Raw genomic sequence first — 22,773 nt, 5'->3', positions numbered from 1 at the left:
GATGACCATATATTTTTATCCTTCATTCTGTTAATGTAATAAATTGCATGGATAGACTTTCAAATGTGAAACCAACCTTGAATTCTTGAAATAAACTTTACATAGGAATGGTGTATCGTCCTTTTGATAGACTGCTAGATTTAATTTATCAATGCTTTGTTAAGTATTTTTTGTCTTAGTTCATAAGGACATTTGTCTGTAGTTTTCTATTCTTGTAATGTATTTTTCTGATTTTATCATCAGGAATATGTCATCCTCATAAAACAATTTAGAAAGTGTTGTCTCCCCTATTTTCTGAAGTAATTTTGTAGTTTTGGACTTAAACGTGTTAGGTACAATTCACATGAAGCCATCTGGGTCTGGTGTTTCCTTTATTGAAGAGTATTTCATTGATTTAATTATTTTAATATGTAAAGGTTATTCGATTTTTTATTTCCACTTTAGTAAACTTGGTAATTGGTGTCTTTAAAGGATTTTTTCCAATTTATCTAAATGTTTGAATTTATTGGCATACAATTATTAATATTCATTCATAATTTAAAAATCTAAATGATTTGCAGAAATAGTGCCTTTTTTCCTTGATACTGTAAATTTGTGTCTTCATTATGCTATTCTCTGCCTTTCTAAAAGTGCATCAATCTTGTTGATCTTTTAAAAGAACTAACTTTGCCTTAATTGATTGTCCCTTTGGTTTGTCCATCTTCCATGTCATTGATTTCTGCTCTTGTTATTTTTTTTATATTCTTTCCTTTACTTTGAATTCAGTTTCGTCTTCTTATAGTTTTATAAGGTAAAAGCTTGGATCACTGATTTGTGCTAATTGTTCTTTTCTGATATAAGCATTTAAGGCATAGCTTTCCATCTAAACACTCACTCCTTTAGCTTCACTCATGGGTTATTTAAAAATATGTTGTTTAACTTCCAAATAATTGTGGAAATTCTAGATCTTTTTTGGTACTGGTTTCTAGTTTAATATCCTTGAGTTAGAGAATATAGTCTGAGATTATAAAATTTGAAATGATTGAGGCATGTTTTATGGCCCACTACATGGTCTATGATGGTGAACACGTCATGTTCATTTGAAAAGAAATTTGTATCATTCAATTTTGAGGTTAGTATTTAAATAATGTAAACTAGGTGAATACATAGTGTTACTATCAATGAATGAGAGAGGAGTGCTATAATTTTGAGTTATGTAATAGATTTTATCTATTTTTGGTTTACTTTTGTCAGTTTTTTTCTTTATGTGTTATTAGGAACATTGAAAGTTATGATTATTTTTTGTTTCCTTGTGATGTGTCAGTTTTTATCACTGGCAAAAACTCTGAGGTTTTGCTCCTCTCTTGAAGTCTTCTTTATCTGGTATTAGTATAAACTCTTTTTTTTTTTTTTAAGATTTTATTTATTTATTAGACAGAGAGAGACAGCCAGCGAGAGAGGGAACACAAGCAGGGGGAGTGGGAGAGGAAGAAGCAGGCTCATAGCGGAGGAGCCTGATGTGGGGCTCGATCCCATAACGCCGGGATCACGCCCTGAGCTGAAGGCAGACGCTTAACCGCTGTGCCACCCAGGCACCCCTAAACTCTTAAACTTTCTTAGCTTTGACTTTCACATGAATGGAATGCTTTCAGCTTTTCTCTTTTTTCCTCATTTCTTATATTTAAAGTAAATGTCGTGTATGCAACATATATTAGTCTTTCTTTGTTATCCAGCCAGGCAATATCTGCCTTTGAAATGGAATGTTTAAACTTTGGGCATTTAATCTAATAATCCATATGGTTGTATTAAGGTTACTGTTTTGCTACCTAGAAGAAAAGAAAAACAACGAAACAACTTTCCGATATGTAATTTGTTTTTCTTGTCCTTTGCATTCTTTACTTTGGATTAAAATATTTCATTTTAATTCCTCTAGTGGGCCTTGAGACATACATCTTTGCCTTCGTTTTTAGGTTGCTGCTTAAAAAATTAAAATAGACGTTCTTAACTTATTATAGTATACTTAAAATTAATAGTTTCTCTTCATGGTAAGATAAAGAAAACTTGTAATACTATAATTACATTTCTTTTGTTTTAAACTACAAAATACAGTGTTATAATTTTTACATTATATAATCAATTGTGAACTGCTGTTTCTGTTTCTGCTTGGGATAGAGATTTTTGGAAGAGAATTTTGTCTATTTCCATAATGAAAAAAATGCAAAATAATTTGCAAAATCATAACTCTTCTTGAAACCACCAGAGAGCTAAGCTCACAAGGCAAATGAGAAATTGAGAAATTTTATTTCCAAAAAATGACAAGACTCTCTGAGGAAAGACAAGAGACATCAACTCTTTCACGGGAGGAAGAGGAAGGTGCCATGGAAGTACTAAAGTGTGACACAACTAAAATTTTGACAAATTGCATAATGATTGAATGTGGGCTAACATACCAGTTTAAAACCATCTCGAGCCTCCCACACAAGGGTCATGTTAACTTACTTGGTCTTTCACATGGTCTCCAGAGTAGGGGCCTCACAGTTGAATTTTGAATATTCTTTTTTAATGGCTCTTTAATTTAGAGTAATAAACTCTTTGAGCCTCATTTTCCTTCCTCATCCATGGAATGGGGATAATATCTGCCCTTTATTGCTACTATATCTACAGTCCTTCTGCAGTCAGGAAAGATGAGGAAGAAATTGAACCACCTGTATATAGGAAGGATAATTTGTATGGAAGCATCGGTTGAAGGGGAAATCAATATAAGAAAGATCTTTCTCGGAGGGTAGTACTCCTAGCCCCAGAAGGAAGGTCTAAGTTGGACAGAAAACAAGTGTGAAAATTTGGAGACTAGGTCATGTTTGCATGAAGTTTAAAAGGGTAAAGTGAGTCATTATTAATTTTTTCTTGAACTACCTAATCTCATCTGTTTTATACCTCACTTCATAATCCATACATTGTCTTTATATTCCCCCCTCACCATGCAGGAATAAATTTTAATAAATCTAGAAATGCATTATTTTCATGCAGACCTTGTTACTTATTGTCACATGGAAGTGGCCTCATACCAATTCATAGACTTGTTGTCGGGATTGAAAAAATAGATTTATGGCCCAACACTATATTAAAATCACATTTGCACAGAATTTGAAATTGTACAAAATATGTGTTGAGCTTTATATAAATTAGTCTAACTTTATATGAAGTACAATATAATTTTTTATCTAGGGCCTATAATAGGCATAGTATTCTAGTAATGGACAAATTTAAGAACATTAAATATATGTGATTTTAGTATCTGCTAACAGGTGAGTAAGCCATTCAATCCCAATTACTCCTAGTAAGAAATGCAAAGCATAGTTATTTTTCACGTTATTTATTTACCAAACAAAACCGCATCTTAATTTGCTCTGAACGTCTGAATCTCCGGTTGCTATACCTTGAATTTTGGATCCAAAATTTTAATAGCAAAGGTGACTCATCTGCATAGACATGTAGAGAGACCAGAGGAGAAAATAAGGCATGTTGACGTTATTTTACACTCGAAGAAGTAGTAGTCCACAACTGCATCTCCTTCTTAAAGGAGAAAAAGATTGCCAAGAATAGCTCTCTGAGGGTGTTTCCCAATTAAAAATAAAACACAATCAGAGAAAATGAGGTATTTCCAAAACATAGACGGCAAAGGTAGAGAAACTTGTAGAAGTACAAAATAAATACGTGACATTTATTTCCACCTTCCAATGTACACTTTCAACAAAAGCCAAACAAACATACAGATCATCCAAGATCTCCTTGCTTCAAATAAAACTGCAGAAAGGCTATTGTATTGTAAGTAATGGGTTAGAAACAAGGCTCTTGACTTTGAGGTTCAAAATATCCTTAAAATAGTTTTTAAATGAATATGTATACCTAGTAAGAGATAAATGATGTTAAAATCATCCCAAAACCAGACTCTACCAGCCAAGGTAGAGCATTAGAGCTTTCAAGAGACAGGAGAATAATGATGTTTCCTTAACTACAAGTTTCGATGGTGGAGTAAAGGGGCTAAACTGTCTGGAAAGCACAGTCAGGACTTGGGATTCTTGGGATGGCTTTCAAAAAATGAAACTGTCTATGGGCAACAGATTTAGATGTGATTATGTGTACAGAGTTTGTGTGTATGTGTATGTAAAAGAGATGGCGTGGAGAAGAGAATTGGGGTGAAATGTGGGTGGAAACAGTCACAGCATAGTGAGGTTGCAACTAAGCAGAAATTAGGTTAGAATAGTTCATGATTGCTGTCAGGGTTCACAGCTGGTACCTGGGCAGAAGGTATAGAGTTGAGTTAGGAACTATGGTTGGAACCAGACATAAGGAGGCAGTTGGGGCAGTTTCAGTTCACTTGACTCAGGGATCAGGCAAGAATACCTATAAACATGTTCGCCAGTCCTTACATACAAAGTTAAGCTTTGTCAAACCAGAACAGGCAGTTCTTCATATTGTGGGTGTCATAGGGTGACTGTGGCAGAGGATTAAGGCTATATGTGGACCTTTGAAAGAGGCATGGGTATTGCACCTGTCTTCATATTAAAAGACAATTAATATTCAAAATCATGAACTTTCCTAACATTCTATGTGATAATGGTTCCCATCATACAAAGGATTTTTTTTCTCTTTTCTTTACAAAATTTACTACAGCATTCATTTGAATTGTATATAGATTTATAAAGTTTAGTTGAACAACTTTTCAGTAGTAATCCTCTGTTTTGAACCTTGATAGATCTTTGTAATTTTCTTGTAATACTTGCATTATAACATGTAATAAAGTTACTTGTTTATCAATTTGGTCTACAAAACATTGCTATATGAGCTCCATGAGAACAAGAAATTGTTTAGTTATTGTAAAGAAAAATACGTGTATAAACACACAGATATATATATTGATAAATTTTCATAAAATTTTAGACAATATTATTTGTAACCACAAACAATTTTACCACCAAGATAAAGCAACTATTAAAATGGTAGTGGAACTTACTGTAGTCTCCTTTAAAGTATACCTACGCTATTTTGTAGCCTGCTTCTTTCATTGAATAATGTATCTTGGACACGTAGCAATGATTTATGACAAGAAAGTAATGAGTTAGTCCTGCGTGCATGTTCACGAGGGGTTGGAGCAGAAATGGCACTGCGGGGCCACACATCTGGGCAGCACGCGGAAGTGGGTGTAAGAGCAGAAGTGGCCAGATAGAGCCGGGAGCTTGGCGGGGACCAAGCTTGCTGGTGAGGCAGCGGTGGTGGTTTGGCAGGTGGGTTCAGGCTTGTGGGGGTGGGGGTGGAGGTAGCTGCGGTCCTGATCCTGCATGACCAGGTGAACGATTGCGTCATCGAGGAGACACTTGTACTCAAGTTCATGATTGCAGAGCCCAGTAACAAACCAGAAGCAGTAGAAGTAACATTTGCAAATTTCGATGGAGTCCTCTATAATATTTCAAATCCTAATCCTGGTGGTCAGTATTTCTTTGAAATTCTACAAGGAATTTCAGGCACATGGTGCTGATGAGTTATTAAAGACGGTGTTTCTTAGTAATTCAGGAATGAGGATACAATGTCTCTTTGCTCTATGACCTTGAAAATCTGCCAGCATCCAAGTATTCCATTCTGTATCCAGCTGCTGTGTTGAAATGAAATTGTTTTCGCCTCCACCTCGGAGAAATTCTTCCCATTCCAAGAAGAGGGCAAGGCAGGAGGGAACAGGGCAGTTATGCATTATAGGGGTGATGAGACCATGCATGGTGAGTGTAAAAAGGACAGAGTCACAGTAGTCTTCAGCACAATGTTTAAGGATGACAACAGTGTGGTCATTGGAAAAGTGTTCATGCTGGAGTTCAAAGAAGGACACAGAGCCAGCCCCACAGCCCCGGCGGTCCTCTTTCGCCACAGGGAACCTCCTCTGGAGCTGAAAGACATCAGTGCTGCCGTGGGCAACAATATTGGCTGTGTCACCTTCGTGCTGTTCCCTTGCCACGCCAGTGCCAGTGGAGACGACGCCATCAACCTGATCCACACGTTTCAGGACTATCTGCACTACTGCATCAAGTGCTCACACACGTATTTGGGCAAACACATATGACCTCCTCAAGATGCTGAGCCATGCATGCCCAGATGCTGAGAAAAAAGAAATGAAAACAATCACGGGGAAGGCATTTTCATCCTGCTAACTCTTGGGAACAGGAGCAGGAGGCAGCTGGCAACTGAGGGCTGCAGTACTTGCTGCTGGATAATCTTAGCTTTTCGTGTTGCACCTCTTTAGGTTCTGAAGGGATTCTCTGTTTTGGTCCCATTTTGTACCCATTCGGAAAATAATTTGCAGAAACAAGCTGTGCTTGCTAGAACGTCATTGTTCTCAACAATTAAAAAAAGAATTCCACTTCATCAACTTCATTCCTTTTCTTTACCTTCCCTCCCTCAGTCCCCTTCCCTTCCCCCATCTTTTCCAAGCTGCCTCGCTTGGCTCTATGTTACTGCTACTGAGTTGTAGGATAATGGAGTCTTAACTGGTTTTCTCTTAAGTATTCGAGTTCGAAACTTCTCTATCTAAAGAAATTTGATTGAGGTCATTAATAAAGAAAATCTTTCTGTCTTAAAAAAAAGTAATGAGTTAAGAAGAAATCTTTAATGAAATATATATGCACATGAGTATATAAAATGACATAGGCATATCTCATCGGTATACTTATATTTCATACACATGTACATATACATGAAAACAGTGGAGTTTCATTATGATTTCATAAGTTCTCACGGGAAGAGATACAAGCAAAGAAGAAAACAACATATATAGTATAATTAGGGAAAGACCACAAGCCAAAACCACAGATTCTGAAAGTGTAGGATCAAACTGAAAGACAGTTTCATGATCTGTCACATTTTTGTAAAATAAACACATGGAGAATTTGGGGAAAGAGCACCTTTAATTGTTAATGCCCCTTAAATTATACAGATGATACTTGGGAGTGTGGAAATCAAAGCAAGAGGAAGAAAGCATTGCTTTGTGGATGACACTGCATTAAAAGCACAAAAACCAGGGGCGCCTGGGTGGCACAGCGGTTAAGCGCCTGCCTTCCGCTCAGGGCGTGATCCCGGCGTTACGGGATCGAGCCCCACATCAGGCTCTTCAGCTATGAGCCTGCTTCTTCCTCTCCCGCTCCCCCTGCTTGTGTTCCCTCTCTCGCTGGCTGTCTCTATCTCTGTCAAATAAATAAATAAAATCTTTAAAAAAAAAAAAAAAGCACAAAAACCAGTACGCTTAAATGTCTGTTAGTCTTTAACCGTTCAGTCTGTTTTCTAAGAGAAATGACTTGGCAGCAAGGCTAAACACATTGGAAACGCTACAAGGTGACACCTGAGTTTCAGCTTTGCAGATGTTAAGCAATGTCAGTAATGGCAGGTGAATCATGAAGTATCCAAGTGTTTATTGTGTTTCAGTGGTATTGAATGGATTGTGAAAACAAAAGAAGCAGATTCTACTTTTTCCCATGTCGGTTTCGGTTCAATGAAGTGTAGACTCAACTTACATCATTGTAGAGTACTAAGAGACATGAAGAATGAGACCTACGAAAGTTATAGGCAATGCTTTAAAAACCTACGTAGAGGAACAACTAATTAGAAGTTTCATATGAAAGCCAAAAAGTGAAGCCCTTAAAACTGGATCGGTTTTTCTGAATTAAGCAGAATAAATGAAACAGAAAAAAAATATATGCATATTTAACTTTATGATGGAATGAAACTGCTCTGAAATACAGGAGTATTTGAATCTGTAGACTTGAGTTCTCTCACCAGGTGCCAGGAAAAAATGAACAAGAATGATCCCTAGATGTCAAAACCTGATGAATTTGTGGGACTACATGTTTAAAAAATCCCACAGGCATCCAAAGGGAATAAAAAATGAAGGCAATCAAGAATTCACCTTTTTGGGGATTTGTTTTATTTTTTTTCTCCTGGTTAGATTATGGCTGTGTGTTTCTGCTAGGACCATACGGTTAATGTACCATTTTATCACATCATATCAAAGGAATGTGTTGTCAATATGCTTTATCACTGTTGATGTTCATCTTGATTCACCTGGCTGAAAAGGTGTTTATCGGATTTCTCCAGCCTAAAGTTACCCTTTTTTCCTCTTTTCCATAGTGTATTCTGGAAATCAGTCCCTGTGGGCAGCCCACACTTAAAGAGAATGAGGAATTATACTTCCTTTCCTTAAGGATGGAGTATCTACAAAAAAATATTCGGAATTCTTCTCCGTGCTAGATTTGTCTCTTCTCTCCTATTTAGTTAGTTAGTTAGTTAGTTAGTAAGTTATTGGTTTACATAAGTATGGACTCACGTATACTTATTCTACATCTTTGTTAGAATTCAGTACTACTTTTTGTTGTTGTTATTGCTTGAATTTTTCCAGCTTGGCCAACTAAGCTCTTTCAGTTGATTCCTGGCCTTTGCACATATTGTGAGGCATTTGTTTGTTTGCCACTGTCTAACTTTCTAGCACACAAGATGTTCCACATTTGTCATGTGTACTTCCTGTTCTGGTCCTAGAATCAGCCATTGCTCTGAGGAGTCTTGGTTTCTTTTATTGGAGACTAGTGCAAGAAATTAAAATCTTGGGTGTAAGTGGGATAATTACAACTATAAAGTCTAGGTCCCCTCAGCTAATAGAGCAAGGAAATAAATGTATGTTTAGTTACCTGTCTCCTACTCTAGTCCATAGCATATAAATGATTCTAGCTTCCTCTCCTTATTTATCTGTAACCTCTTACTCCAATAATGAGAAACCTGGCACCCATCATTCACCACTCATTAATTTTGTTGTTCATTTCCTAGATATGTTGTAGATTGGTTTCAGATTCCATTAATTTTCAAACTTATATAGGGCACTTCCTTATTCTCCGTCTCTTTAAGTGAGTTTTTATACATTTAGATTCTTCTGTCACATTCTGCATTTCATCTGAGATCTCCCAACCTCTTGAATGGTTTTTTAAATTGTTTTATTCGTTAAGATGTAAAGTTCTATAATTTTGATGATCATTGGTATCATGTGTTTACTATTACAGTGTCGTACAGAATGAATCCATCACTTTAAAATTTAACTGCATATTATGAGTTTATTAAATTAGCATTTATTAAGTGGAGCACGTTATGCCAAATGATGAGCCGTTGTTGAACAATAGTTTGCAATAGAAATTTATGTAGAGAAGTTTATTTTTCATAGGTCTTTCAGTTTCTGCCTCTCTGAGAGAGTATTTCTCCTTAACATTTGAAGGATGATTTCACTGGATACGGAACTCTTGGCTGGTGGCTTTTTGTTTTTGTTTTTTTCTTCTCACACCACTTTCTTCTTGCTTACGTCATTTCTAAAGAGCAGTTTCTTGTCATTCTTTCTGTTCCTCTTTAGGTAGTGTTCCTACCCCTGCTCCAAATTCTTTAAAATTTTTGCCTTTGTCTTTGGTTTTGTATGATTTGAATATAATATACCTAGATGTCAATTTTTTGGTATTTATCCTGCTTGGTCTTTTCTGGTCTTCTGTATCTGTGGTTTGATCTTTCTCGTCAATTTCAGAAAATTATTGGTTATTAATTCTTTGTGTATTTCTTCTGAATTGTTTCGTTCTTTTCCTTGTGTTATTTCAAGTATACGTGTATGTTACACACTTTGAAATTCATCCCACCGACCTTGGATGTTCTGGGGATTTATTTGTTTACTCTTTATTTCAGTTTGGGAAGTTTCTATTGACCTATATGTAAGCTCACTGCTTCCATCCTCAGCCATGTCCAGTCTACTGATTAGCTCATCCAAGAAATTCTTAATTGCTTATATGGTATTTGATCTTTAGCATTTTCTTTTTTTTAGTTCCTTGAATTTCCGTCTTCTGCTTATATTACCCATATGCTCTTGCATGCTATCTACTTTTTCCATTGGAGCCTTTAATATATTTATCATCATTATTTTAACTTTCCTATATGATAATTTCATCATCTGTTTCACATCTCAGTGTAGTTTGATGCTTGCTTTGTCTTTTCAGTCTGTATTTTTTTCTCGCTTTTTGGAATTCCTTTTTTTGTTTAAAAAACTGGACATTTTGTATCAAGTAGTAGGAATTGAGGTAAATAGTCCTTTAATATGAAGATTCATGTTCATCTAATTACTAGGCTTTTATTAGAGTATTTAATGTTTCTTGTTTAATGTTTTCTTTAGGTGTATGTGCCCAAGGCTTCGTATTTCTCTAGTGCCCTTGTTCTGGTCTCCCTTGTTTACTTTGGAATTCCCCAAGTACTCATACTCATAGAGTCTGTGTCTTTCAACTCTTTCATCTGCAGTCCACTATTATTGCAGTAGAGCCCTGTGGATGTGATGGGAAGTTCTGTACACCTTAATATTTTATTGTCCCATGTCTCCAGATTATAACTTTCACAAGTGTTTCTCTGCTGCTATTGTTCTCTCCCTCTTAGATAACAGAAAAGTTACAGAAGGTTGGGGTAGAAGGAATGTCCTTTCTTTACCTGGCATAGGATTCTGGTAAAGTCTTTTTCTGTGAAATACTATTTCTTACGAATAAGCCTTATTGTGTATTTTACAACAATTAATTTTCCTGTCTTCCCGCCAGAACCATTAGGGGATCTTTTGGGATTTTCACCAGGAGAACATGGTAGGATTACTAGAAGTTAAAAACAATGAAAGTGTGGGGCTCCTTCTCAGACTGTGGCTCCCAGCAGTTTCTCACTCCCACACTAGTCAATATTCTACCTCCAACAATTCATCGAAGTTGCCGCATAAGTATTCCTACCAGTTACAGTTCCAGCATCTTCTGCATCAAGTAAGCATATCTTGTTTATGACTTTCTGGGTTTGCCTGACTCTCCAGATTTCAGAGTAAAGGTTTTTCCTGCTACCTCAGTTCAATGATTAGTCTAAGAAAAGTTGATTTTAAGATAGTTAGCTTATTCATGTAAGGATGGGATGGCAACTTCCACATTCTTTACATATTGGAGCTGAATCAAGTTTTACCTTTAATTTTAATATAAATTAAATTGTACATTATATATTATTTAATGGTTTTTATTTTTATTGCTGTGGGTATTATAGTCATTTTATTGTGTTATATATGACATAAACTATACCATTTTAATCACTTTAAATGTGTAATTCTGTGGCATATAATGTTGTTGTAACTTACCCCTCATCCCTTATTTGAGTTTCTAAAACTTTTTCATCAGCTCGAAGAGAAACTTTTTGTACCCATCAAGCAATAACTTCACATTTCCCCTCCCCTAGCTCCTAATAACCTCTATCATAATTTCTGTCTCTTGAATTTACCCGTTCTAGATGTTTCAAATAGGTGGAATCATAAAATATTTTTCTTTTTATATCAGATTCATTTCATATAGCATAATATTTTCAATCCATCCATGCTGTAGTATATTCCAAAGTTCATTCCTTTCTATGGCTGGATAATATTCTGTTGTATGTATGTAATCAATTATGTTCATCCAGTTATCTGTCGATGAACACTTAGGCTGTTTCCACCTCTGGGCTATTGTAAATGATACTGCAATGAACACTGGTGTACAGGTATTTGAGTCCTTATTTTCAATTCTTTTGGGTATATATACCTAAGAGTAGAATTGCTAGGTCATGTTTATATTTCTGAAACTGCTATTTCATGGTTTTTTTTTTTTAATCACAGCCATTGTAGTGTTCTTGTGGTTTTGATTTGTAATTACTTAATGACTGATGATGTTAAGAATCTTTTCATATGCTTATTGGTGATCTTTATTTTTTATTTTTTAAAAGATTTATGTATTTATTTTAGAGAGAGAGAGCACAAGCAAGGGGGGGGGCAGAAGGAGAGGGAGAATCCTGAAGCAGACTCAGGGCTGAGCAGGGAGCCCCACCTGGTGCTGGATCCCAGGACCCTGAGATTATGACCTGAGCTGAAACCAAGAGTCAGCTGCTTAACTGACTGCACCACCCAGATGCCCTTTTAGCCATTTTTATATCTCCTTTGGAGAAATAGCTACTCAAGTCCTCTGACAATTTTTAAATGTTGTTGTTTGTCTTTCTGTTGTTGAGTTATAGTTCTTTATATGTTCTTGATATTAAACCCCTATAAGAGATATGCTTTCAAAATATTTTTTCCCATTCTGTAGGTTGTCTTTTCTTTCCTTCTTTCCTCCCCCCCCCCCCCCCCCGGCTTTCTTTTCAACAGAGCTTATTTTGTTTCTGTTTTTGGACAATTTGATATTGTTTCTCTTGTGGATTCCTAAGTTTATCTTACTTAGTTTTTGCTGAACTTCTTGGATCTATAGATTTATTTCATCAAATTTGGGAAGTATGCATCTATTATATGTTCAAATATTCTTTCTGCTCCTTTCTCTCTCTTCTCCTGGGATTCCTATAATGCATATGGTGTTCCAAAGTTCCCTTAGGCTCTTTTCACTTTTCTTTATTTTTTCTCTTTCTGCTCCTCAAACACATTAATCGAATGTCCTATCTTTAAGGTTACTGATTCTTTTTTCTGCCCAATATAACCTGCTATAAACACCTCTCTGATTTCTTTCATTTCATTCATTTTACTTCTCACCTCCAGAATTTCTGTTGGGTTACTTTTATAATGTGATTCTCTTTATTGATATTTTCATTTTGTTTTTGCATCATTTTCTTGATTTCATTTACTTTTTTGTCCTTTTTGGCTGTGTGAGCTTACTTAAAAAAGTCGTTATAAAAATCTTTGCCTAGTAATTCCAGCATGTGGGCCTCATTAGGGATGGTTTCTGTCAATTTATTTTGTTTCTTTGAATGAGTATGCGTTCTTAATTTTTTGTTTGCCTTGTTATTTTTTGTTAAAAACTGAACATGTGGATATTAAATTATGGTAAATCTGGAAACGAAATTCTTCCCTCAGGTTTATTGTGTTCTTTAATTGTTGAAGATTGTAGTAGTCTATTTGACTAATGACTTTTCAAAACTATTTTGGAAAAGTCTATATTCCTTGTGTATGATTACTGAGTTGTCTGTTCATTTTGATTGTGCTCAACTAATATTTATAGCAATTTCCTTGAATGTCAGGAACTAAAGAAAGCACCTCTCTCATTCCTTGCAGATTGTCAGTCTACTAGAGTTTTCCAACAGTTATCCACGCTTGTGCTGTACCTAGGGATCAGGTCAAGGCATAAGTCTGGTGTCTTCTCAGGTCTAATGTGTATATGTATCTTACCCTGTTCTTGCTTGTAACTTTCTAAATTTCCCTATAAATGTGGGTGCTTTTGAATGACCATTTTTTTTTTTTTTAAGAAACTCCACCTAGCTTTTCCTTCCAGACATCAGGTGGTCTATTTTATGTCTCAACTTCAATCTTTTTTTTTTTTTAATTTCTTTCTTATTCGAGAGAGAGGGGGAGAGAGAGCGTGTGAGCATGTGAGGGGAGAGGCAGAGGGAGAAGATGACTCCCCACTGAGCAGGAAGCCTGATGCAAGGCTTGATCCTAGGACCCTGAGATCATGACGTGAGCCGAAGCAGACTGTTAACCCCCTGAGCCACTCAGGCACTCCTCAACTTCAGTCTTTTGACCCAGGCTTCTGAGGGTTGTTCTTTCACCTTGCAAAGTTTTTAAGAAATGACTGCCACTTTTATGGCCTGGGTTAGTTCTGAGCTTGGCGAAACAGGGACAAATAACTTATGATAATACTTCAGGTAATCCCTGGACTGGTTAAAGCCAACATACACAATAATTTGTAAGGCCTGCTGTGCTTCCTTTGTAACTTGAGAGAGGATCCTGCACTGGGAAAGCAGGCTGTCATCTTCAAAACTGCTGTCAAGCTGGTGAGGGAATGGGGGGAGGGCAAGTAAAATGCCACAAAGATTTGCTACCATTTATAAGTTGTTTTTTTCCTGATTTAGTGTTTGTTTGGTTTCTGTAAACTGTTGATTCTTCTGCAGAATTACGGTTAAGTAGGTTTTGACGGTGCTTGTTTTTTTGGTGTTACTGTGGAGGAATGAGAGCTTAGAACTGTCTACCCTGCCATTTTGCTGATGTCACTCCTACATATTCTAATTTTACATAACGGGAACATAGTCACAAATTTCATGAAAATTTACCATTTAATTATCATGAGTTGATTTGAACTAGTTCTAGCACACCTCTGCGTTTAAACTCATTTAAAGGCATATTATCTATACTTTGAATTACATTATGCTATTCAAGCACAACCAAGACCCTTGCCCTCAACAGAATTTCTGTTCTAATGAGAGTTAGTTTATGTAGGGCACTGTGATATGTATTAAAGAGAAATTTCCGGGATATTAGGTTTTGTTTTGAAATTTTCATAAACCATCCTCGATGTTCTTTTGATCACAGCATTCTGAATTCTGGTCTCTTCTTTGTGTGTGTGTGTGTGTGTGTGTGTGTGTGTGTGCATGTGTAATGGTTCTGTCATCTCTTCCTAATCATGGCTTTTTCTCTCAATTATAAGAATTCAAATGATTCCTTGGGTTTTGCAAAGCTTAGCTAGATAGTACTAATTCCCTAGTCAAATCAAAATCCTTCTGTGCACAAGACTGGCCTTTCTCCCAATTTTGTACCTTTATCCAACAGCACTATTTTCATAGAATCCTCTAAAATCAACCATTCTGAAATGGCTGAAAATATACTCTATTGTAATTTTTGATCAAGAAGAAGGTTTAATAAAGTTTGTTCTGTATTTAAAAATTGGTGTCTGATTATGCCAAAATATTAATTACTCATAGTGGGGGGGGGTTATATGTTTATTATATATATTGTTGTTTGAAAAATAAAATGCTTTGATTTTCTAAAATAAATACTTCCCATCTGTTATAGTAATCTCTCTACAAGTTACAGGAAAAAGCAAATCTGTCCTTTCTATACTTTTCACATTCTAGTACTGTATGTGAAATAACAGGAGGAAATGATTCCTGAGCTGGGTTTGAATCAGATGCAATCAATCATCCATTGAATATGTGAAGCTTGATTATGTACTACTTTTAGTTTCCCAGTTAATTAGACATTACAATAGAAAAATAATATTACATAGTAGCAAAGCTACTTACCATAGAACCAAGTTTAGGTTTTCATATGATTTCAAAACTTAGTTAAATAGGTTGATTTATATAATATATATGCCTATAAATAACTTTAATTATTCCCTTCCATTTTCCAATCACTGCTGTCACTATTCTTTTAACTCAGAGACTTGCCAAAATCTACGCATTGGCACAAGCTTTATTTTTAGGTATGTTGTTCTTTCTGAACTAAAAATCGTTGATGCATAGAAATTTTCCATTTATTCACTGATTTGAAAATAATAATACATGGGACTTTAGCAGCATGTCAAAGGAGCATACAATGCATTCATTCTCCAAGCTGTAATTGCAGGCCGTGCTTAGTGTAAAGCAATTTGCTCTTAAACATGAGAGAGCATATGGCCCAAGGAGAGAGAGTCAGTGCTAGAAGGTATTATTTCTATTATTTATTCTGGAAGCCTTCCAAAATCTTCAACATAGTACTTGAAACAAACAAGACTGATCACAAAGCTACCATAGACCAGTATGTCCAAGTCTCTAAGATCATCTCAAAATGTATTGAAAATTTTAAAGATATAAATAGTTTATGTTACCAAGTGGTTGTAAAAACAAACACAGAGAAAATATTTTGGGTCAGTGGAGCTTGAACATTTGCTCAGATGCCTGAATCACACATAACTGCTTCTATTCAGAAGTCTCCTGAACAAAATTTGTTCAAGGGTGGCGTTAATGTAATGCTTCTTTTCACTTGTGGAATCATAGAGGATGAATGAGATTAACCGTAGAATAAACACAGCCATCAATTTCTTGGTACTGAGTGGATGTAGTACATTTGGGGTAATTCCAGATAGTTAATTATGTTTTAGTCTTGAGAGTTTAGACCAAAGAGGAAATATATGAGCAGTGAATTTGACGATGTGAGAATGAAAATTGTATTAAAGCATGTGCTGTTTTAATGACCAAGGAATTACTACCATTGCTTTTCTTTTTATCCTAATAAGTATTGGAGTTACCATGGAGAAATCTCCAAAGAAATGAGGAGCAGATTGGGGATAGAAAATAATTTTCCATGAAGATCCTTCTAGAACAGTTTGTTAATGTCATTATATCATTCTCTGAGGAAGCCGGAGCAGCATGTTTCCTTTTCAGCCAGGCGCAGAGTAAAACATACATAACCATTTGACTCAAGTAATTAAGTAGTAATATCGCTGTATTGTATGAAAATGATCAGATGCCTGGCTGGTCTTTTTTTTTTTTTTTTTTTCATCACTTGTTAAGGTATATTAGGACATTTCCTAAAACAAACTAAATGACATGGGCCATAATTGCCCAGTGCATCGTCTGCTTACTAGTGTTAAAATACTTTGCAATTGAAATTTTGATAGAATTTGTAATTTATGATAGATAGGAAGCCCAAAATATTTGCACTGAAAATTGAAGATTTCATAACACAAAGGCCCAGGGACAAAAGGGTAAGCAATATAACTGGTAAAAAGAGTTTGATATGCTGTTTAGAGAGAGCTACCATAATGAGTTCGCCCACAGCTGTTAGCAATTCCCACTGTACTCCAAAGGCAGTGAATTATGTGGGACTATGATGACGAATCTCAAGCAGTCTCTATGTAACTAAAAGCACCCCTGCCTGAGAATATCCCACTTGTGATTTGATCCTGAATAACTAGTTTTCAAACCACAAATGAGCCCATCCATCAAACGTTGACTTGTTCTTCAGCTTACCTTTTATATTGCATTACAGATGGAGGCAAAAATCTCTTTGAACTCTTTTGTTTGAATCGTGGCCCGTGTGTAAACAGCTTCTTATTCTGAAAAGGGGCATTTTCTTCATTGTTAATTTAAAAAAATGCCACAGTTCATACAACTGACGACTATTTAGAAAGCACTTGACCTTTGCTATTTTCACCATTATGTATCTCCAAAGGTCTCCTCTAAGGTGTCAAAGAAATTAGCACTAAAGTGACTAGCATACTTTCTCTTTCAGCCAGTCTGACATAACCTTTAAATGAAATAGTGTTTATTTTAGAAATAAATTAATATTTATTTCATTTATTCACAATATGCGCCGAACGTTTTATATTTGTCATGTACTATGCTGAATCCTTTCACGTGCATCATTTCCTAATTCACACAAAATTCTTTTTTAAAGAGGAAACTAAGATATAGAGAGGTTTTGTAACCTAATTAAGGTCACATATCTAGTAAAAGGCAAAGCAATTATGTGAACCTATTATCTGAACGGTTAAGTCTGAATTTTTGCCACTGTTTTCTATTATTTTCCTCATTATAAAAATCGATCCCACCCGCATTACAATATTTTAAATATCCCGTTCGTTATGAAGTGAAAGTAACACAGAAACCTCTAGACCAGGGTTTCTCAACCTGATCACTCTAGTTTGGGCTAGATCATTTGCCAGGGAGGCACCATTAGGGGAGGTTCATACTTGTAAGATGTTTAGCAGTTTCGCCAGGTCTGACCATTAGATGCCAGTGGCAAACCCTACCTACTCCCTAGTTGTGACAACCAAAAATGCCTCTAGATAGTTCCCTGTGGGAGAAGGGTAAAATAACCCCTCCTTCTGAGAACTGCTGCTCTGGAGAAGACGATGCCCTGTTTTCTCTTTAAGTCAGTACATTTATGATCTTAGTTTTATGATTTTCTTCTTTAAACTAATTTATTTATTTGAGACAGAGAGAGAGAGCAAGCATGGGGGCGAGGGGCAGAGGGAGAGGGAGAGCAAGAATCTGAAGCAGACTCCCTGCTGAGCTCAGAGCCCTTTGTGGGACTCAGTCCCATGACCCTGAGATCACGACCTGAGCTGAAATCAAGAGGCGGATGCACAACCAACAGAGCCACCCAGGCGCCCCTTAGTTTTATAATTTTCAATAGCCTTTTAGAATCAGAAGTCCATTAAAAAATAGATAAATGTATTTTCTTGATGTTATTTCCCCTTGATGTTATTTCCATGGAAACTAGGAGAAGGTCATCTTCTATTGCTGTAGACTCTTCTGGCTGAAGTTTTAAGTTACACAAGACTTGGGCAATTATAAGCATTTTTAAAACTTGAGATCAATTTGGGGCACCTGGGTGACTCAGTCACTTAAACATCCTGCTGTTTTTTTCTTTTTTGAAGATTTTATTTATTTATTTTTTTGAGAGAGAGGGTGAGAGAGAAAGAGAGAGTACAAGCAGGGTGGAGAAGCAGAGATGGAGAATCTCAATCAGACTTCAGCCTGATGTGGGGCTCAATCTCACAACCTTGAGGTCATGACATGAGATGAAATCAAGAGTTGGACACTTAACCGACTGAGCCACCCAGGCGACTGAAGCATCCAACTCTTGATCTCAGCTCAGGGGTTGATCTTGGGGTTGTCATTCAAGCCCCATGTTGTGCTCCACATGGGCATGTAGCCTACTTAAGGGGAAAAAAAAAAAAAAAAAACGAAACAAAACTTAAGATCAATTTAATTATGATACTTCATTAGTGTGATAAAATAGTGTGATAAAATCTAAGGTCCTTTTGGAAAAAAGTAAATATGGCCTTATTCTTATGTGTTTTTAAGTATACTTTTGGGGAATAGTTATGGCATTGCTGAAGTTTTCTTCAAATGTGGGATCTGAAAGGAAATCTGTAGAAATCTCGGGCTTTAGTGTATTCTTAAAGGTTCATGACGTAATCTAAATGGTACTATTAAAACTTGCTGCATTTACTTTGTTATTCTACAGGCATCATAGTCTTAATTTCACTTTATTTTTTTTAAAGATTTTATTTATTTATTCGACAGAGAGAGAGAGACAGCCAGCGAGAGAGGGAACACAAGCAGGGGGAGTGGGAGAGGAAGAGGCAGGCTCCCAGCGGAGGAGCCTGATGTGGGGCTCGATCCCAGAACGCCGGGATCACGCCCTGAGCCGAAGGCAGACGCTTAACCGCTGTGCCACCCAGGCGCCCCCTTAATTTCACTTTAAAGTTTCTCCAATCATTATCTATTAATTATAATATTTTGGGATTCCACGAGTTATTAATTCATACGCAGAGAGATATAAGTAAATGTTACGTAAAAAGCTACCTGGGCATGGTAACTGGAATAGTTCTTTCACCCTTAAAATGTGCGTATTTTATGTAGGCATTGTCATCTGTTCGGTTTATGTCAAATTCATGGGGTACCTTGTCTATGGTCATCATTCAGCATCCCTTCTATCCTCACTTTGAAAGTTACTCCTTAGTCTCAGTGATGTAGATTTGGAATATAGCTGAGGTTCAGTGGGGTGGAGTCCGGAGCCAAAGACCAAGAAAGTATTCTTGAGACGCCTTTGGTGCAAAATTGGTGGTTTATTGAAGCACGGGGACAGGACCCATGGGCAGAAAGAGCTGAGGGCCCAGGGTTGGGAGGGGTGGCTGATTATATACTATGGGGTTGGAAGAGGTAAGGAAAAAGGAAGGTTTTATATGTTAAAGAAGACTGACAGATACCACCTGAGGCCTTGCCATTGTCAAGTTAAGGTTGTTTACCACTCTAGTAGGGCATTAACAGTAAGATAGTTGGGAGCTTCCTGGAGGAATGTTCCATTCCTCCTATCACGTGTCCTTATCAATAGGCTGCAGGTTTAAAAGAAATTCACTTTTATTTACATTTCCTTCTGCCTCAGCCTCCCTCAATTTTATGGAGGGGGTGGTAATGTTAGGGCTTCAGGAAACTGAGTCATGGGTCTCTGGAAGTTAGGCTATTGATGAGAAAGCTTCTTCCTTGTAAATCACTAGGACACGTGTAAACTGAGGGACTCTTGTCCTGCAGGACTGTGATCTCTATCAGTTAACCCTTTGTTCTTACTTTAGGGCAGCCAGCAGTGCCTGAGGGATGTCACACATATCACTTGGGGGGGGGTGTAGGGTGCCGGCTTCTGCTTTGTCCTCTGCTAGCCTTCTGCTCCCTCATCATCAGCACCCATCAGATAGCCCTCTGTCCCAGGGAGCACAGTCTGCTCACAAGTCCCCCAGATGGCTTCATGAAAGCCCCCCAAATGTTTTGAAATGAAACAAATTGCAGAACTGATAACTAAGTGGCAATTCATCTCTGGCAAATTATAATATATAGTTGTTCAAAGACCACCTGCTCTATTTTTTTGTGACATAAGCAAAGTTCTAGTTTTATGGTACCTAAGGCTGCTTCCTTTGCTTGGCTAACTTATTCATTGAGAAAAAATGACAAAGATTGCTTTTCTAAAACAAGATGCCACCAATAAAACATATTTTTGAGCCCTTAGCTTTGTCTGAAAAGTTTTAATCCCTACTCAGTCCTGTAGAAAATCTGCCTTGGTTTCTACTTCTGCACGGAAGACTTCTTCATATTTTACACTAAGAGAAATTGGGACCAAAGACATTTTCTGCAAATATAAATTCAGCCTACCTTCTAAACTGTCAGTGCCCATGAGGTGGCTGGGCGTCACTGATGAGTTCCTCTCACCTGACTGATTCCCCATTCCCGCTGCACGGAAATGTCCACGTGAATGCTACAGGAGAATGCAGCTTCTCTCTTCCTCACCAGCCCTTCTCGGGATGGCTCCATCCTATTTCCCTAGCAGTGCTAATTGCTCCCTATTACTTTGGCATTATGCTCCCCTTCCAAAATAAATAATATTTATGAAACATTGGAACAATAAATAAACTGTGTGTTTATTGTGTTTATTCAACACAGGCTTCCTTTCCAAATTGCATGGCTCAGCTCTGACTGCTGTTCAAGCAGAGCCATCGTGCTTTCCAAACTGCCCTGCCAACTTGTTCGTCTTTGCATACGCATTTTTTTTCTTTGAGACTTGGAGAATAGCAATTAGGCAATTCCAGGTGGTGTGGGTACCAGAAGATAATCACATTTTGGAGCCATTAGATGCTTCACACACACACAGAGGCTTCGCAATCCTCGGGGGTATGATTATCTCATCTCTACTCTTCTTCATGCCGTGTCAATATCCCCTTCTCTTTTCACAGTACTGTTACAGATTCTTCACTCCCTTCCCCCCAATTATGTCCATTCAACCATATAATCATACTAAGAACAGTGTCAGAAAACAGCAACCACCACAAAAACCAACACAACACTGTGCTGAGCCAACCTTCTGGGTTTTTTTTTTTTTTCAACATTTAATTGCAGTATGTGTTATATTTTCCAGTAATTCATTGTTTTTGGAAAACAGCAAATTTGTAGACATCCAGAATCTAGAGGGATCAAATTTTGGCAGGCTTTGTTCATATCTCATTTTCTCCTGTATTCCCAAGTCATCCTGTTTCATCCCTCCCCTAACATTTAGCACAGAGCATGGGCTAGAGTAGATACTGAAGGGGAGCAAAATATGCGCCCCCAGAATGTACTACTTAGGCATGTGGGTTATTTTGAGCTGAAGGCAATCAAGACCCAGGAGACTCAAGAAAATCTTTTACCTCTCCCTTAACTACCTCAAATAATTTAGATATGAGGCTTGTTCCAGAAAGAGAGCTATTACGAGAGATAACTTTTTATCTGAAAGACCTATTCATATGGCAGTGCAAACATCTTATTACCAAACATCTGCTCTTATTGTCCTGTGAATTACACTCCTCCCCTTTGAAGCCCCAGGCCCCTCTCCCATTCCATAGGGATGGAATAAGCATCAATTGCCTGTCTTTGAGTCTTGTATCTTTGGGGCTCTTGTATGTACAAAATTAAATTTGTTTTTCTTGTAATGTGTCTAATGCCAACGTAATTATTAGAACAGCCAAAGCACCTAGAAAGGAAGAAGGGAAGATTTTTCTGCTCCTACAGTACACAGTAGTTGATTCATCTTGCAAGTGTTTCCCATCACTTAATGCAATAACAGCAATGCTTGGGACGCCTGGGTGCCTCAGTCGTTAAGCGTCTGCCTTCGGCTCAGGGCGTGATCCCGGCGTTCTGGGATCGAGCCGCACATCAGGCTTCTCCGCTATGAGCCTGCTTCTTCCTCTCCCACTCCCCCTGCTTGTGTTCCCTCTCTGGCTGGCTGTCTCTCTCTCTCTCTCTGTCAAGTAAATAAATAAAATCTTAAAAAAAAAAATAGCAGCAATGCTTAAAATAGTAACTTCAAGCCTAAATATTGATTATCTTCAGAAATATTTTCAAAGGAGTCTCCATTTTTTAATGACTGTGTTTCCTAAACTGTATTCCCTAATGCCATAGTGTGCCATAAAATGTTAATAGACAGACTATAAAAAACAAATTTCCATGGTTACTCAAGTTTTAAAATGTCTGCGTTAAATAAATTTCATTAGTTTGTTAAAAGTTCTGATAAATACTGTAGTCCTGCACAGTGAGACTTCCAAGAGAGAGTTCCGTTTTCCATGAAGGGTTTCTAAAATTTATTTGACCACAGAATCTTGTTTTATTTACATGACACATTATAGGAATAGACTTCCCCAAAAATGTTGTAAAACCCAATGAAATTTAATAGCAGAACTAAAAATGCCTCATTCAGAGGTTTATAGCCTGAGGTCCATACATAGACTTCAGGGGATCAGTGTTAGTATCTATGTTTTTCTGGTCTGAAACTTAAACTGTTGGTTATTTGTGTTTGTACTCCTCTCAGATATATAATATATATATTAGTGAGAAATTAATTTTACCTGGATAAGGAAAACCCAGGAAGGCCTAATTAGAGAAGGTGGCATTTACGTTTGGCTTTGAGGATTTCAGAAGTCAGAGATG

At 37.0% G+C, this 22,773-nt stretch overlaps 1 pseudogene; it reads left to right on the top strand.

Moving 5' to 3' along the window:
• The first annotated feature begins 5,137 nt into the window (after nt 1-5,137).
• On the top strand, nt 5,138-6,176 carry LOC123793867 (actin-related protein 2/3 complex subunit 2 pseudogene; annotated as a pseudogene).
• The last annotated feature ends 16,597 nt before the right edge of the window (nt 6,177-22,773 follow it).

Source organism: Ursus americanus, chromosome X, assembly GCF_024610735.1.
Source record: "Ursus americanus isolate L20-20 chromosome X, mUrsAme1.1.p, whole genome shotgun sequence".
Classification (NCBI taxonomy): domain Eukaryota; kingdom Metazoa; phylum Chordata; class Mammalia; order Carnivora; family Ursidae; genus Ursus; species Ursus americanus.
The sequence above is the reverse complement of the archived record's forward strand: the minus strand, read 5'-3'. Positions and strand labels throughout refer to the sequence as shown.